Raw genomic sequence first — 7,591 nt, forward strand, 5'->3', positions numbered from 1 at the left:
TGTATTTTTTGTAGGGATGACATTTTACCATGTTGCCCATGCTGGTCTTGAACTCCTGAGCCCAAGCAATCCACCTGCCTCAGCCTCCCAAAGTGCTGAGATTACAGGTGTGAGCTACCACACCTGGCCAAGAAACCATATATTTTTTAAAAATCTGGATATATAGTCACCTATATATTGAGAAGAAGCTTACCAAGATGAGGTTTTATTTATTTAATTAATTTATGTATTGTTTTTGAGATGAGGTCTCACTCTGTCACCCAGGCTGGGGTACAGAGGCATTATCACAGGTCACTGCAGCCTCAACCTCCCAGGCTCAAGCCATTCTTCCAATTCAGCCTCCTAAGTAGCTGGGAATGCAGGCAAGCACCACCATGCCCAGTTACTTTTTAAATTATTATTATTATTTTTTGTAGAGACAGGGTCTCACTATGTTGCCCAGGCTGGTCTTGAATATCTAGGCTCAAGCAATCCTCCTGCCTCGGCCTCCTAGAGTGCTGGGATTACAGGTGTGAGCCACCATGCCCAGCCCCAACAGTTGTATATACGAGTTACAGTTAATCTAAAATTTCACCAACTCTGTAGACTCAGGCTTCTTAACTTTTGGCAATCCAGTGGGTGTAAAATCTAATTCCTTATGGTCTTATTTTGCTAATTACTAGTGAGTTTGAGGAACTTTCCTATGTCTTTTCACCATTCATATTTTCTCTTTTGTGAGATGCCTGCTCATACTTCCTGTCCAGAACTATATTGCATCATGTGTGTTTTACTGATTTACTGTTTTACGGATTACTAATTTTTTGGACTTTGGATATTCTGGATACTAAGGCTTCAACAATTATAAGTGTAGCAAATAGCTTCTTTATTTCTCTATGATGCCTTTTAAAGAATAAAGGTTCTTTTTTTTTTTTTTTCTTTTTTTGAGACAGAGTCTCACTCTGTCACCCAGGGTGCAGTGCAGTGGTGTGATCTTGGCTCACTGCAACCTCCACCTCCTGGGTTCAAGTGATTCTTGTGCCTCAGCCTCCTGAGTAGCTGGGATTACAGGCATGCGCCGCCATACTCAGTTAGTTTTTGTATTTTTTAGTAGTGATGGGGTTTCACCATGTTGGCCAGGCTGATGTCAAACTCCTGGCCTCAAGTGATCCGCCCATCTCCACCTCACAAGTGCTGGGATTACAGGCATGAGCCACTATGCCTGGCTAAAAGTTCTTAATTTTAATGTAGCTGAATTTATCTGTGCCTTTCAATCTTGTTTAAGAAATACTTCCCTACCTTAAGGTTATAAAAATATTATCCTGTAACGTTCTCTAAGATAATTCAAGTTTTGTATATAATACAGCAGAGACTGCTTCTTCTGTGTATGGTGTATAAGTATATGATTTTCTTTTTTTTCATAACCTATTGTCCCAACACCATTTACTGAATAGTTCACCATTTTTGTCATAAATCAAGTGTCCAAATAAGTGTGGGCCTTTTTTTTCAGGCTCTCGATTTTGTTCAGATGATTACTTTGTCTATCTGAACTGATACTAAGCTGTGTTAAGTACTATGTCATCTATGATAAGTCTTGCTCTCTGACAGGGCATGTCCTCACTCATGTTTTTTGTTGTTGTTGTTGTTCTTCGGGGCTATTTTAATTATTTTGGGGTCTTTTATCTGTTATATAAATTTTAGAGTCAGCTTAAGTTACTTAAATATTCCTTTTGGGATTTTTATAGGAAAAGCATTGAGTCTGTAGGTAAATGTGGGGGATGTTGTGAAGTGTAGTGTGTAATTGTATAATTATATACATTGTATAATGCTAAGTGTTCTCTTATCAATGCAGTGTGTTTCTTCTTTGTAGTCTTCTTCATATCTTTTATTTCTGGGTACTTATATTTATTATTGCTATTGTAAGTTTTATCTTTTGAAATTCTGAAATCATTTTATACTCCTAAAGGTGTAAAAATAGCGTAAAGAATTCCCAAATATCCCCTTCACTAAGATTCTCCAAATGTTAACATTTTATCTTATTTGCTTCTCTCTTTCTTTAAATATATGTGTGTATACACATATATTTATTTATGTATTTTTTTCTTAAATGTTTGAAGTTAAGTTACAGATTTATTGTACTCTTAAGTACTTTACCTCTAAATACTTCACAATGCATGTCCTAAAATTAGATAGTTTTTCTGGGTATGCAATTTAAGATTGACAGAATTTTTTCTCAACACTTTGAAGATATTATTCCATTATCTCCTGCCTTCCCACATTGTGAAAAAGTCTGTTGTCACTCTGTCATTCCATTATCGGTAATCTATTTTATCTCAGCAGTTGCATTCTGTGTGTGTGAGGGGAATGGTAGGGAGAGGCACTGGTGTTTGTATTTCACAGAAATATGTTTCAGTGTAGATTTCTTTCTATTTGTTCTCCTTGGTATTCATTTTCCATCTGTATCTGTGGATCAATGTCATACACTGCTTCTGGAAAATTCTCAGCCATAATAGCTTCAAATTTTTTTTTTGAGACAGATTCTCACTCTGTGGCCCAGGCTGGAGTGCAGTGGCGCGATCTTGGCTCACTGCAACCTCCACCTCCCAGGTTCAAGCAATTCTCCTGCCTCAGCCTCCTGAGTAGCTGGGATTACAGGTGCCCGCCACCACGCCCAGCTAATTTTTGTATTTTTAGTAGAGACAAAGTTTCGCCATGTTGGTCAGGCTAGTCTCGAACCCCTGACCTCATGATCCACCTGCCTCGGCCTCCCAAAGTGCTGGGATTACAGGCGTGAGCCACCGTGCCTGGCAAATAGCTTCAAATATTGCCACTTCTCAGTCTTATCTGTTCTCTCCTTCTGGATTTGAGTTAGATATATATACTTCTATCTCTTAATCTCTATTTCATACTATCCATTTGGGAGTGAGAGGGCTAATTTTTATCCATATACTCAAATTTTTATCCATATACTCAAATTTTTATCCATATATCTAATTTTTATCCATATATTCAAATTTTTACTTCAATAATTTTTAAAAACTAAAAATTCACTTTGGCTTCTTCTAAAGTCTGGCCATTTTTTTTTTTTTTTTTGAGACGGAGTCTTGCTCTGTCGCCCAGGCTGGAGTGCAGTGGCGCAATCTCGGCTCACTGCAAGCTCCACCTCCCGGGTTCATGCCATTCTCCTGCCTCAGCCTCTCCGAGTAGCTGGGACTACAGGCGCCCGCCACCACGCCCGGCTAATTTTTGGGGTTTTACCGTGGTCTCGATCTCCTGACCTTGTGATCCGCCCGCCTCGGCCTCCCAAAGTGCTGGGATTACAAGCGTGAGCCACTGCGCCCAGCCTAAGTCTGGCCATTTTGGATAATCTTTTATTCCTCATATTTGTGTTTCTGTAATTTATTGCTTTATGACTCCTATTTATTTCTTCTTGTTTGTTTGTTTTCTTTTTCTTCCACATCAGATGGGTAACGTACTGACATCATAACAAGATTTGAGGAAGGCACATCTCACGCATCAGCATGAAAACCCAATCATCGCATTTATGAACTACAAAAAAGATCTCCTATTTATTTAAAACATCTTATACATAATTAAAATAATTAAGGGTGTCCAAATCTGCTGTTTGTGATTTCAGCTGGCTCTCACTTAAAAGAAACTCATTAACACGTATGCTTGGCAGTCAGATTTCGTTAACCTTAACTTGTAGAAAATCCATCGAATGAAACTGTGAGTGGAATAGCTTCTGCTAGGAGTCACTTTTGTTCCCTTTCTTTAATCAGGAAAGCTCAGCTTCAGCTTTTATTATTTTTTTTCTATTGACCCAAAATTTGAACTCCACATTGCAGAGCTGATATCACATATGCCTGCAGTACAAGCTGACTTTCTAAGCATCTTAGGACTTCTGTTCTGGTGTCAGTTCAAGGTTTGGACCTACTGCCAGAGGTTTACCTTATTTCCTGGAAGCCCAGCAATAAATGTTTTGTTTTGTGCAGGATCTCATTATTTAGTAGTAGGGAATTCCTTTAGACTGTTTTGTCTACCATGTCAGTTTTGGTTTTTTTCTTTCTTCATCTCAGGAAGATTTTTTTCCCCACTTTTTCTTCGTTTTTTGTTTTATTATTATTATTATTATTATTTTTAGAGACAATTTCACTCTTGTTGCCCAGGCTGGAGTGCAATGGTGCGATCTCGGCTCACTGCAACCTCCGGCTCCCGGGTTCAAGCGATTTTCTTGCCTCAGCCTCCTGAGTAGCTGGGACTACAGGCATGAGCCACCACCCCCAGCTAATTTTGTATTTTTAGTAGAAATGGGGTTTCTCCATGTTGGTCAGGCTGGTCTCAAACTCTCGACTTCAGGTGACCCACCCACCTTGGACTCCCAAAGTGCTGGGATTACAGGCGTGAGCCACTGAGCTTGGTCTGGTTATTACTTCTTACGTTAAATGGTCAAACTTATGTTAAAGGTATTACGGTCAGAATGGCATGTATTGGTTCGACAGCTGTCAAGTAGATCTGTAAATAGAATAGAGATTGCATAAACATATGTAGGTATTTGTTAGGACTTAATATATGACAAAGATGGCACTGTAATCATTGACAAAGTATAGTTTATGTAATAAATAGTGTAACATAATTGGTTATGTATGTGAAAGTAAGAGGTTTCCTTCCTCATCCCATATAGATAGGTAAGTTTTATCTTTAAAATTCACTTAAAATGTAAAAACAAACCTATACAGATATATGAAAAAATGTAGAAAAGTATTTTTATAGCGTCATGGTGGAGTTGACCTTAAGCAATGTGGGAAATTCAGAAACAACAACTGAATGTTGGCAGAATTGACTACTATCTCGTGTTTAAGAATTTATCCTATACGAAAAAGTCAGTTAACCATGACCAAAGAGTCCAGTCTTAAGGATGGATGAGAATAGGTTGGGCGCGGTGGCTCATGCCTGTAATCCCGGCACTTTGGGAGGCCGAGGTGAGCGGATCACAAGGTCGGGAGATTGAGACCATCCTGGCTAACACGGTGAAACCCCGTCTCTACTAAAAATACAAAAAATTAGCCGGGCATGGTGGCCGGCGCCTGTGACCCCAGCTACTAGGGAGGCTGAGGCAGGAGAATGGCGTGAACCCGGGAGGCGGAGCTTGCAGTGAGCCGAGATTGCGCCACTGCACTCCAGCCTGGGCGACAGAGCGAGAATACGTCTCAAAAAAAAAAAAAAAAAAAAAGCAGATCTAGTGGGAAAAAAGCTGGCTTCAGAGCTGTGAGTCCTGCCAGGGGCTGGGAAAACGTGGAAAGGGGAGAAACTGCTTAGCGGGTAAGGGATTTTACTTTGGTGAGATGCAGATGTTTCTGGAACTCTATAGAGGTGATGGTTGTACAATATTGCAAATGTACTCAATGCTACGGAATTGTTTACTTTTAAGTATTTATGTTGTCTGAATTTTACCTCAATAACTTATTAAAAAAGAAAAAGGATAAAAGAGACTACGATGCTGTCTTCAACCTTTTTTATAAGAACGCTAATCTCATTCCTAAGGATGGAGTGCTTATGACTTAATTGCTTCCCAAAAGGCCCCCACCTCTTACTGTTATCACATGGGGTATTAGGTTCCAACATGAATTTTGGAGAAAAGCACACATTCAAATCATAGCCAAGTGGGAATCTTATATGTAGATATTTTCATTTCTCTTCCCTTCTCATAAGGTCCATACCTCAAAGCCTGCTGGATGTCGCTGATTTCATGTGTTAAAGAAGGAAAAACCTTTTCCTGCCTCTGAGGACTTTTGCCTAGAGTTCAGTTAATTAGGAAAGGGGAAAAACTAGTCTTGAGAATCTGCCCCTAATGGGATGACATCCCAGCTCTTTAATGCTGCGTCTATGATATTCCTCACCTGTACATCCAGTTAAATGAGACCATTTATTGCTTTATTCAACAGTTACTTGTCTGCCAGAGGCTAAGAGTAAATCACTCTTAGTCCATTTGTGCTGCTATAACAAAATATTCAAAACTGGGTAATTTATAAACAAGAGATTTATTTCTTACCGTTCTAGAGGCTGAGAAGTCCAAGATTAAGGTACTGGCAGGGTCAATGCCTGGCGAGGGCTGCTGTCTGCTTTCGGATGGTGCCTTGTTGCCGTATCTTCCAGAGAGGATGAATACCGTGTCTGCACATGGTGGAAAGACAAAAAAGGGGCTCTGGAACTCACTTGAGCTTTTTTTATAAGGAGATTTATCCTATTCATAGAGCCCTCATGACCTAATCACGTCCCCAAAGCCCCACGTCTTTTTTTTTTTTTTTGAGACAGGGTCTCACTCTGTCAACCAGGCTGGAATGCAGTGGCATGATCATGGCTCACCGCAGTCTCAAACCCAAACGATCCTCTTACCTCAATTTCCTGAGTAGCTGGGACTACAGATGTGCACCATTATACCTGGCTAATTAAAAAAAATTTTTTTTGTAGAGATGGGGGTCTTATTACGTTGCCCAGGCTGGTCTTGAACTCCTGGGCTCAAGCAAACCTTCCACCTTGGCCTCCCAAAAAATGCTGGAATTACTGGCATGTGCCACCAAGCCTGGCCCAAGCCCCACCTGTTGATGTCATCACCTTAGGGGTTAAGTTCCAGCATGAATTTTGGAGGGACACATACATTCAAACCATAGCAATCACAGGAATGGTGTTTACCTTTTTGGAGCCGACACAGATAAAATAGAGTCACAAAAAAGAATTAATTAGAAACAGTGATAGGTTTTATCAAGGAAGCACAAACGTCAGCAACAGAGAAAAATTAGGTAGGACTCTCTGTGTTTGCTCAGAGAAGTGTATTCCAAGGAGGTGACATTAAAGTTGGCAGAAAGATGAGGAAGAGCCAGGCAGCCTTAGAGTAGAGGGAGTGTCCCAGGAAAGAGAGAACTGTGTGTATGAGAGGGTCCCAGGATGGGGGGACAGGGAGAGAGGAGGGCTGGAGAGCACTAACCCCATCTAACTGGCAGGGATATGACATGGGAGTTAGCATAGACTCAGGAACCAGATTGACCGGGTTCAAGTCTCCTCTCTGCCTCTGCTAACGCTGTGATTTCATGTAAGCTTCAAGTTCCATTCTTCAGTTTTCTCATCTATAAAATGGAGGTTAAACATAATACTTGTCTCATAGGGTTTCAGGAGAAGCCATAAACCCACATTTTTACATGAACTGTCTCCCAATTTTTAAATTTTGGTCACTTATTTGGAAAGATTTAAAAAAAAAAAAAAAAAACTGAGTAAATTGGCCGGGCCCAGTGGCTCACACCTGTAATCTCAGCACTTTGGGAGACAGAGGCGAGTGGATCCCTTGAGTTCAAGAGTTCATGATTAGCCTGGACAGCCAGGCATGGTGGCTCATGCCTGTAATCCCAGCACTTTGGGATGCCAAGGCAGGCAGATCATGAGGTCAGGACCTGCCTGGCCAGCATGGTGAAACCCCATCTCTACTAAAGATACAAAAAATTAGCTGGGCGTGGTGGTGCACACCTACTCCCAGCTACTCGGGAGGCTGAGGCAGGAGAATCAGTTGAACCTGGGGCGACAGGGCAAGACTCCGTCTAAAAAAAAAAAAAAAATTAGCCTG

At 40.7% G+C, this 7,591-nt stretch overlaps 1 non-coding gene across 1 annotated transcript; it reads right to left on the reverse strand.

Moving 5' to 3' along the window:
- Window positions 1-3,433: 3,433 nt before the first annotated feature.
- LOC116477780 (small nucleolar RNA U13) lies at window positions 3,434-3,538 on the reverse strand. The gene has a single exon (XR_004250639.1). It is a non-coding gene; the product is annotated as a small nucleolar RNA U13 (small nucleolar RNA).
- Window positions 3,539-7,591: the final 4,053 nt, after the last annotated feature.

This window comes from Hylobates moloch, unplaced genomic scaffold (genome assembly GCF_009828535.3).
Source record: "Hylobates moloch isolate HMO894 unplaced genomic scaffold, HMol_V3 SCAFFOLD_2, whole genome shotgun sequence".
NCBI lineage: Eukaryota > Metazoa > Chordata > Mammalia > Primates > Hylobatidae > Hylobates > Hylobates moloch.